Source organism: Schistocerca gregaria, chromosome 5 (genome assembly GCF_023897955.1).
Source record: "Schistocerca gregaria isolate iqSchGreg1 chromosome 5, iqSchGreg1.2, whole genome shotgun sequence".
In the NCBI taxonomy this organism is placed as follows: domain Eukaryota; kingdom Metazoa; phylum Arthropoda; class Insecta; order Orthoptera; family Acrididae; genus Schistocerca; species Schistocerca gregaria.
The window spans coordinates 447245752-447256915 of NC_064924.1; the positions used below are offsets into that span (position 1 = coordinate 447245752).

The 11164-nt window shown below is 45.9% G+C and overlaps 1 non-coding gene across 1 annotated transcript; it reads right to left on the bottom strand.

Moving 5' to 3' along the window:
* Window positions 1-10847: 10847 nt before the first annotated feature.
* On the bottom strand, window positions 10848-10931 carry Trnas-gga (transfer RNA serine (anticodon GGA)). Its single transcript is given in 2 exon segments — window positions 10848-10882; window positions 10892-10931. It is a non-coding gene; the product is annotated as a tRNA-Ser (tRNA).
* Window positions 10932-11164: the final 233 nt, after the last annotated feature.

Consider the following 11164-nt stretch of genomic DNA (forward strand, 5'->3'; position numbering starts at 1 on the left):
CCGCTACACGATCGGAACGCGATAGGCCGGCTTTCGTAGCAGATTCGGTTTCGAGATTACGCCTGTCGCTACGGGAGAAATAATACGCGTGTAACAGGTCTATTATCGTATATAATTACCGAGTGGCGACTTAGGCAGAGATTAGCGGCTAGAAGCTAACGGTTCCCGGAGCCGATTGACCGCACGATAGCGCGACTAATGAAACAGGTTGGCCGGTCGGGTTCCCACAACAGGACTCCGCGTTATAACTGCGCACCGTGATAGATTGTCCGTCTGGAGAAAGTAGGACACTTGCGAAGTCATTCGAGATGACCAACAGCGGAAGCATCGGTAGCAGCCCAGATAACAAATAAGAAGCACGGCGACGTTCGTCCTTTCTACACTCCTGGAAATTGAAATAAGAACACCGTGAATTCATTGTCCCAGAAAGGGGAAACTTTATTGACACATTCCTGGGGTCAAATACATCACATGATCACACTGACAGAACCACAGGCACATAGACACAGGCAACAGGGCATGCACAATGTCGGCACTAGTACAGTGTATATCCACCTTTCGCAGCAATGCAGGCTGCTATTCTCCCATGGAGACGATCGTAGAGATGCTGGATGTAGTCCTGTGGAGCGCCTTGCCATGCCATTTCCACCTGGCGCCTCAGTTTGTCCAGCGTTCGTGCTGGACGTGCAGACCGCGTGAGACGACGCTTCATCCAGTCCCAAACATGCTCAATGGGGGACAGATCCGGAGATCTTGCTGGCCAGGGTAGTTAACTTACACCTTCCAGAGCACGTCGGGTGGCACGGGATACATGCGGACGTGCATTGTCCTGTTGGAACAGCAAGTTCCCTTGCCGGTCTAGGAATGGTAGAACGATGGGTTCGATGACGGTTTGGATCTACCGTGCACTATTCAGTGTCCCCTCGACGATCACCAGAGGTGTACGGCCAGTGTAGGAGATCGCTCCCCACACCACGATGCCGGGTGTTGGCCCTGTGTGCCTCGGTCGTATGCAGTCCTGATTGTGGCGCTCACCTGCACGGCGCCAAACACGCATACGACCATCATTGGCACCAAGGCAGAAGCGACTCTCATCGCTGAAGACGACATGTCTCCATTCGTCCCTCCATTCACGCCTGTCGCGACACCACTGGAGGCGGGCTGCACGATGTTGGGGCGTGAGCAGAAGACGGCCTAACGGTGTGCGGGACCGTAGCCCAGCTTCATGGAGACGGTTGCGAATGGTCCTCGCCGATACCCCAGGAGCAACAGTGTCCCTAATTTGCTGCGAAGTGGCCGTGCGGTCCCCTACGGCACTGCATAGGATCCTACGGTCTTGGCGTGCATCCGTGCGTCGCTGCGGTCCGGTCCCAGCTCGACGGGCACGTGCACCTTCCGCCAACCACTGGCGACAACATCGATGTACTGTGGAGACCTCACGCCCCACGTGTTGAGCAATTCGGCGGTACGTCCACCCGGCCTCCCGCATGCCCACTATACGCCCTCGCTCAAAGTCCGTCAACTGCACATACGGTTCACGTCCACGCTGTCGCGGCATGCTACCAGTGTTAAAGACTGCGATGGAGCTCCGTATGCCACGGCAAACTGACTGACACTGACGGCGGCGGTGCACAAATGCTGCGCAGCTAGCGCCATTCGACGGCCAACACCGCGGTTCCTGGTGTGTCCGCTGTGCCGTGCGTGTGATCATTGCTTGTACAGCCCTCTCGCAGTGTCCGGAGCAAGTATGGTGGGTCTGACACACCGGTGTCAATGTGTTCTTTTTTCCATTTCCAGGAGTGTATATACCTCCCATATCTCGCTTAAGACGAAAACTGAGGTTAGCAGTGGGAATTACACGTACCGTCTGATCCGTTGCAATTAGGACCTTGACTGTGGTGTTTGGAACTATCTTTCCCTAATACACGGGTCTTACTGTTTCCGTCAACAACCCTATGTTTTATTCTATGCACCTTTCCATTTCCGTAGCTCACCGAGTATGTTTCGTTCTCAGGGCGAATAAAAGCATTCACCTGATTTCACAACACTACATCTTTTGAAACTTCCCGGCAGATTAAAATTGAATGCAGATCTGAGACTCGAAATCGGGACCTTTGCTTTTCACTGTGAAGTACTCCCCTCTCTTCCAGGATTGCTAGCCTTGAGGATTTCACAAGAGACTTTCTGTGAAGTTTGGAAGGTAGGAGACGAGGTACTGGCGGAAGTCAAGCTGAGAAAGGGTCGTTAGCCACTTTCCTGTGAAGTCGAAGGTCTCGATTTCGAGTCTCGGTCTGGCACGCAGTTGTGATCTGTCAGGAAATTTCGTATGTGCGCAAACTCCAGTGCAGAGCGAAAAATTCATTCTGAAAACATCTCCCAGGCTATCGCTAAACCATGTCTCCCCAATATTTGTCCTTTCAGGAGTGTTAGTCTTGCAAATATCACAGGAGAGCTTCTGTAATATTTGGAAGGTAGAAGGCAAGGTGGAAAATCTGAGGATGAGTCGTGGGTCATCCTCCGGTAGCTCAGTCGGTGGAGCACTTACCTGTAAAGACAGAAGGTACCGAGTTCGAGTCTCGGTTAGGCATAACTTTTGATCTGCCAGGAAGTTTCATATCAGAGCACACTCCACTGCAGGGCGAAAAATTAATTCTTGTCCATATCACTTACTTGACGGAAGACACATACTTGCGGTGAATTTTAACGACATACCGAAACTAAAAGTCTAGTCTGAAACCAGTTGTAAGTTTCCAGTTCATGGGGTTGTCAGTTGCGATCTCTTTGATGTAGCTAGCTCGTTTGTTCGCTTCATCCCGTGTGCTTCGAGTCGAGAAATCAATTAGACGGCTATAAAAGGATTTTTACTTTCTGCATTTCAACGGGCGCATTACAATAACAACTGTGGCTCGTGGTTCTTGTCGAAAGTATGCCACTGCACCTCCTGCAGCTCAAAGGATTCTATGAAGGCTCCAGCAGTTTCAAAACGCTGGAGGTTTGTATAAAGAAAAATCTGCTGGTTGTCCTTGTTTTCTCTCTCAAGACAATGAGGGCATTGAACAAATTTTCCTCTACACTTCGTAACACATGGGAGACATTCTTCATCTGGCTATCTGCGGTGTTTAGTATATACTAATACTTCAGTTTTTGCTACCTCTGAGACTATGATTTGTTGGGTAATAGAGATTCATAACTCTTCTCGGTCACTTAGAGTATATTACCATCTGCGCCTGTCCTGTCCGCCTCTACCCCACCCTGACCTACCTTGGCCTCACCATTCACCATCACCTCACCTGGATCCCTCATCTCTGCTCAATCCAATCCAAAGTGCACAACCGCCTCCGAGTCCTCAAACTCCTCTCTGGCTAACACCGCAGATAGCCAGATGAAGAATGTCTCCCATGTGTTACGAAGTGTAGAGGAAAATCTGTTCAATGCCCTCATTGTCTTGAGAGAGAAAACCAGGACAACCAGCAGATTTTTCTTTATACAAACCTCCAGCGTTTTGAAACTGCTGGAGCCTTCATAGAATCCTTTGAGCTGCAGGAGGTGCAGTGGCATACTTCCGACAAGTACCACGAGCCACAGTTGTTATTGTTTAGTATACTAAACACCGCAGATATATATATAAAACTTACAATCTTGTAAAGTCACAAGGTTCTTTGGAAAATAAGTGCTGTCAACATCATCAGCGACCACCCTTCTAACGAGTGTCAGGACTATAATTGCAGATATTTCTATATGTTTGAGATCATCATGTCAGGTGGTAGTCTTGATTAATGTCCACATAGAAGTAAAACTTGGAACAGCCAAGATCGCTCTTGTTCAGCATTTACTGTGATGACTGGTATCAACAAACAACAGATGTTCTGCATTTGATCAAGATTCAGTGGAATGTACTGCACAGGATCTTATGATGGCAACGTAGTTTGCTGAAACTGGCCGTAATAATAAATGCTGCACAATAGCGATCTTGGCTTTTTCTGCAGATATTTCTATTAAATGATTGAGGACAGTGTACTGAACAACATTACATTTACTTTCCTCGCAGTTTGATAATTGTAGCTCTTCCGGGTAGTATGATTTTAAGTTGGTTAGTACCTCAGGGTGTGCATGGCAGAAAGAAGCTATTAACGTTTATATTCCTCTGCGCAGCAGTTAAGGCATTAAAGTGAGGACGCGTTGATGTAAAACGAATAGCCCACACTGATTGCCGTAGTCAACTTCGTGGCGCAGTTACGACCGTGCAGAAAACATTAGGTAGTAAATTTTGTGAGAAGACTGTTAGACGCAGAGAAAAAACAACTAACACCTGAATCAGATACATATTAAAGTACAGTGATCACAGTACCTGCACCTGTACACCTAACATCTTGTATACTCACATCTGGGCCCGGCTCTGCGAGTCTTCCCTTCCACCTTGTTTTCAGATTCAATGTTTTGCAACGAAGTATGTCACAATGTATGCCTGGTCATTATATTTGTTCAATTTACTATGTATTTAATTAGCCTTCTTTTCTCGTTTCCACATTGCAATACGTCTTCATTCCATACCTTAGGAGTCCACCTGCTCGTAAAATTCTCCTGTAAGCACACGTTTTATTGGCTTCTGGCCTTTTTATGCCTGTTTTCACTGTTATCCAAGGTTCGCACCCATACAAAGCTATGCTTCGAACACAGTATTTTTCTGCTCCAAATAATCTCCTTCCATTTTAGCACTTGTTTATTTATAAAGCAAGTCCTTTTGTGTTATCCTTAGCATTACTGATTATTCCTTCTTTACCTGTCTGATTTCCTAGATAGGAAAATTCATCCACTTCTCTACAAAGCTTTTTTGTAGAAGTCATGTGCATGACTTTCGCACACCATCAGTTTTATTTACTTTACTTCCAGATCATTGACACCACCAAATACATATTGATCTTCCATCGTGTCCTCTTCAATATAATACATAAATTAAATATCATTGATGACAACGAGCGTCGTTGCCTCATTTTGGCGTCTTGTACCATTTTGTCAGTGTTGACTTCTCCCATCTGCTACACATTGCGTTACATAAGTATCTTTGGGATGGTGTTCCTCGCATCAGACATATTGTTCACAATATATGTCATGTACCCATACGTCCGGAACGGAAGTGAGGCTCGAGGAAATAACACTGAAATAAGCAGCTTGACTATTATCACTGTGATAATCGGCGACAGAATGAGTAACATAGTACGTAACCGGTAAAACACAGCAAATGTGATCGATTGATAAGTATCCTGCCGTGACTGTCATAAATCACTGTGTAGCGGATATGATGCAACACGGATCAAGCATAAAGGTGTGTAACTCTGTTATCTTTAGTTCTCGACTAGGAGTATCTATTACATAACTACTATAATCTAATTTGCCCAAATTTCTAGATTTATGCAGTTATTCACTCTGCATGTACTATTTTTATACGGGACTGGATGAGAATAGGTTTAAGACCTAGAGACTAGTCGCCAAAAACAAAAGAAAAGCAAAAGGAATAAAAGCGAAGCGCAAGTGTGAAATGTGTGGACTGCTAGTGACAGCTAGGTGATGAACACAGCGTTGCTCATACTGAAGCAGTTTCTAATGCATTTTGAGCAATGATATTAAATGGTGTAAGTGCTAAACGTATAAAAATTGACTATTTCAAGCAAGCCTCAGGCCTAGTTACCTGATGGTTTAGCGGTGGACTGAATGATGAATGGTTCTAGCTTTTTAAACTGGAATGTTGGGAGAATAATTAAATAATACACACCGGAGCGTCGAAAATATGAAGGAACAAATCATGATGCAGACAAATTTCGAAAATTCTATTCTTTGTTGCTCCCATGAAAACACACGCGAAGTTGTGTACTCTGCAGCATGGAGTAATATAAGCTATAAACTGGTGCTGGGTTTTCTGATGCGTCTGGCAATGCACATGCTTGGAAGCTGAAAGATCATTGTATCGAATTCCGTTCGGAAAATTTCAGTGTTTTGAATCTAGACTCCACCCTCAATGACGTGACTAGTCGCCAGGAACGACACGTGATTCGTATTCTACGTTAAACTGTGGGAGCCCTTTCCTCGACATTTTTACTGAGGTAGATTAGAGACATAAGGGTTGCCCGATTTGGTTTCAAATAGAAGGACTTGTACCAGGTGATTGAGCTACACGTAATTATGACTACTATCTAATGTAAATAAATTTGTTTTCACGTGAAAAAGAAGTCAAACTTCGTCCCTTATCATTACTATAACACAATGGATCTTAAATAGTTTAATGGTATGATTTCAGACTTCTACCTGAAAGAAGTAAGAAAGATTTAACATCTTGTTGAGGACATCGTCATTAGAGACCGAACAGTAGCTCAGACTGAGAAAGGCTGGGGAAGGAAATCGACCGTGTTCTCTCTAAAATATGTCCCAGAATTTAGGAAAAGCACAGAAAACATAAATCTGGATGCGTGGAGGTGATTTGAAGCGTCATTCTAACGAAAAAGTGTCCAGACCCTCACCACTGCGGTACCTCTTTTGTGCTTTTATCCAAGAGGTAGAAGGGAAGAGACGACAGAAGAAGACTCTTTGCTAGAGGTTGCGAAACTGAAATCAGCTCAGTAAAAGTATGGCAACGAATAATCATCTTCACAGTTTTACCACTTACATCCTTTCCATTTCTTTGTAGGCAACTATATGGAGTTCGTGCTGAAAGTTAATAAGTTTTGCGTGTTTATCTGTGACTCATTTTCACTATTCACCTCAATCCGTTGAGACACGATGTCAACGAAAATGAGTTTCTACTGTAAATTCATAGCATACTGTTGTGATCAGACGAAACTATTTTCGTCCGCCCGTAACTATGGATAGTTTGATTACTCTGAGGGAAGGCTCATCAAACTGGAACACATGAAATACATTGATAAGGCAAAACATTATAACCACTGCCCACCACGACGCTGGATGCCGCGTGATGGCGTTGGGGGCACATGACGCGGGAACAGAAGTAGGTAAGTGGAGGAGTCATGGACGGTGATCACCATAGCAAAGATATGCACTGCAAATGGTGAAATCGGTCGAGATAAGTCACTTTGACGAAGGACAGATTTTTAAGTTTCCTTTAATTTACGTCTATGGTCACAATCATTTTGTTTATCGGATTACCGGTTTCGGTCTTTAATGTCCATCATCAGATCAGTTTTATAAAAACAAAGTCCTAATGTACTGTAGCCACAGTGGCATCGTCAAATGTTAACAGTAGTACTGCTGACAACATGACTCGTGCATCTCATGTGATTTATATGTATTTGACGATGCTGGTGCTGATTCCGCATTTAACATTTGGCTTTGTTTTTATGAAACAGATCTGATGATGGTCATTACAGACCGAACCCGGTAATCTGTTAAACAAAACGATTGTGACCATAGACGTACATTAAAGGAAACTTATTACATATACGCGTCACTGTGTTTTTTTGCGACGATGTCGCAGCTTGTGGACAGATTATTATTACGTAGAGCCTGTGAACGGACATTTCGGAAACGTCGAAGATAGTCGAACGTTCACGTGCGACTGCCGGAAGCATCTACGGAAACAGGTAGAATAGTGAAACTACCACTAGGCGCTAAATGGTTGAACGTCCACAACTCTTCATAGAACGTGACGTCCGGAAGCTTGTCTGTTCTGAAAATTAAGATAGTTGTTCATCTGTGGCATCTCAGCCGTAAGACCACAAGGCTGGTGCACGTGTTTCGGAGTACACCATTTATCGTACAGTGTTGGACATGCAGCTCTACGGCTGGCCACCCTTACTGGTCCACATGTTGACCAAACGAATTCGTCAATTACGACTGCAGGGGGCACGGGACCACCGGGATTAGCCCGTTAATCAATGAAAACGTGTCGGCTCTTCGCCTGAATCACATTTTTGCTACACCAGCTCGCTGGTCGCCTCAGCGAACGTCGTCATCGATGTGAACAGCGGCTCGAGACGTGCAGCGCGCCACGGGCGCAGGGTTGTGAAGGGCAGTGCGGTAGTAATCGAAGACGCGCTGCCAGCGGCGAACCATCTGCATCCGTTAATGCTCGATTCTTCCCCGACGGCGATGTCATCTTTCAGCAGTATAATAGTCTGTCCCTCCGATCCATAACCATGCCACATTGGTTTGAGGAGCATTATAGACCACTCCCGTTGATGTCTTGGCGAATAAATTCGCCTGCTATAAATCCTGTGGAATCCATATGGGTCGCTTTTCGGCACCATCTCCGCGTACTCAAATCAGTGGTCCGTAATTTATGAGAATTATGTGACCTATTCGTAAATATTTAATCCCACCTACCTCATACAGCCTACTAAGAAACTGTCGGATCCCTGATACGCAGAATAAGTGATGTATTTCTTTCCAAAGACGAACAAACGAGCTGTTAAGCAGGTGGTGTTAGTGTTTTGGTTCATAAGTGTGATGGTTCACTTGATTAAATAAGTGAATAGAAGATTTACTTAACTTTGACAACTTCTTTGCCATAGAATTGCTTACCGGCCGAAGTGGCCGAGCGGTTCTAGGCACTTCAGTCTGGAGTCGCGTGACCGCTACGGTCGTAGGTTCGAATCCCGCCTCGGGAATGGATGTGTGTGATGTCCTTAGGTTAATTAGGTTTAAGTAATTCTATGTTCTAGGGGACTGATGCCCTTAGATGTTAAGTCCCATAGTGCTCAGAGTCATTTGAACCATTGAATTGCTTGATAATTTACAACTGTCGTTGACTGTCAAAACATCACTCGACTCACAGAAAATGCAACCTTTTACAAGAATACAAGTTCATCTGAAATTACTCGTTGGTCCTACACTACGATGTTGACTGCTGTAGCTGAGGTATCGAAATTACTCAGAGCCTTTTATTGACCTCAGTTCAAGGCACTGCTATACTGAGAGGAAAGACGTGTTATCTGGAAGGTCTCCCATTTTTTGCTGTGGATTGCAGCGAGCCATCGCTAATGCCTATGTTATCGAATAGCATTTGAGCCTTTAGTGTGGAACCGCAATCTCTGGACAATACCAAAAACATGTTCAAATGTGTGTGAATTCCTTAGGGACCAAACAGTTTAGGTCATCGGTCCCTAGACTTACTACTTACACTAACTTATGCCAAGAACAACACACACACACACACACACACACACACACACACACGCCCGAGGTAGGACTCGAATCTCCGGCGGGAGGGGCCGTGCAGTCCGTGACATAGCGCGTCTAACCGCACGGCACGATACCACACACACGCCCTTTTCATACTACATAATTTAAGGAAAAGGGTGACTTGCCTGAAATCCGGAGATTATATGACAATTGCGTCATTTTAGCAATATCTTTTGCAACGGAAAATACTTAATGCCACTCAGAATTAACAAATGTGAAGTAAATAGGTATGAGAACAAATTTTATTCGGACGGTAAACTGTATAAAACTTGCTCGGTCTTGTAGCTTACAGTATAGCCTTATCGGCCTTCAACATTAACAAATGACCATCATATCTGCTTCTAAGATAGCCTTATGTAACGAACTATCGTCTCGTGAGTGCCACTAGCGACGCAACACATCCGCATGATCTCTAGTAGCTTGACGTCACGTTGCAGTGTGTCGACTAATCAGAGGTCTATAATTTGTTAGATGCCGGCTGGAGTGGCCGAGCGGTTCTAGGCGCTTTGGTCTGGAGCCGCGTAACCGCTACTGTCGCAGGTTCGAAACCGGCCTCGGGCATGTATGTGTGTGATGTCCTTAGGTTAGTTTGGTTTAAGTAGTTCTAAGTTCTAGGGGACTGATGACCTCAGATGTTAAGTACCATAGTGCTCAGAGCCATTTGAACCATTTGTTTGATCAGGCCATGGAGATAGCATTTGCTGCAGTCACTTGAAGGTGAGAGAAGTTATGTGCGAAAGAGTTTTAGATCCACTTCAACGTGCCAAGGAATCTGACAATATTTTATATCTGGTAAGGAAATTTCATTTCCCTACCACGGCTTAAAATGCCACATCAATCCGTCAAGCCAAAGAAGCTCACCCACAACCAAGTCGATCGTAAAGCTTCCACCAGAAATAGTGGAGAAGGAGTGACAATGAAGGGTCTCGGTGCATTAGAGTAAGAGCAGAGCGCACTCCGCCCACCCAGCAACCCAGCACTGACGTCGAGTATTCAAATGAAGGGAGAGGTGAGGCGAGGTGAGGCGAGATGAGACGGCGGATTATAAAGCCGCACGCTTCCCGCCCGGCCCGCGCTGCGCCGTGCCGGACGGTAACTCACGCAGCGTGGCCGTGGTTCGCGTTTCACGGCCGGGCAGGCGCAAATAGCGGCTACGTCACCGCCGCGACCACCGGCCGCCTGCATTCCGACCGCTGCGTGGTGGCTGTCGCCCGCGACTGGCAGCCGCGACAAGTGTTTGCTCTGTCGCCGGCGAACCGTTACTGCGAGCCAGCGTCGCTCCGGAGCCTGCAACAGCGTCAAGCACAAGTGCATCGCACTCATTTCACGCCGTAGCGTGCCAGTTTCAGACCTCGCCTCCTTGCACGTCACGTGCCTATATTCTCCACCTAAATCAGTACTAGGAGGGGGGCTGTTCACCAGTCTGCAGGAGATGCGATGGTCTTTCCCTAATCTTCCTAAATGGGTTGTGGGTGATCCCTAAATTACTGGATTATAGGTTTGTACCCTCGATTGATGGTATTTTCCAACACCTGTTGCGCAAGACTATCTAAGAGTGAGGCTAGGTCCAAATTGCTCTGAGCACTATGGGATTTAACTTCTGAGGTCATCGGTCCCCTACTTAAGCCTATCTAGCCTAAGGACATCACACACATCCATGCCCGAGGCAGGATTCGAACCTGCGACCGTAGTGGTCGTGCGGTTCCAGACTATAGCGCCTAGAACCGCTCGGCCACTCGGGCGGGCAGTGATGCTAGGAAAGAGTACATTACAGAAACGCTAAGAGCGGGAGTAGCAATGGCCAATGAAAATTCCTACACTCAACAGCTGATTCAGCTTACTTGAAGGGCTCAAATGTTAAAATATTTTGTGGAGCGCCCGGAAGCCTTCACTAGACGCAGTAGTCGTGTTTTCGTAGTATATCTACGAAGGCGCAAAAAGATGGTGCTTCGTGATCAACCGAGCTAGACGGTCC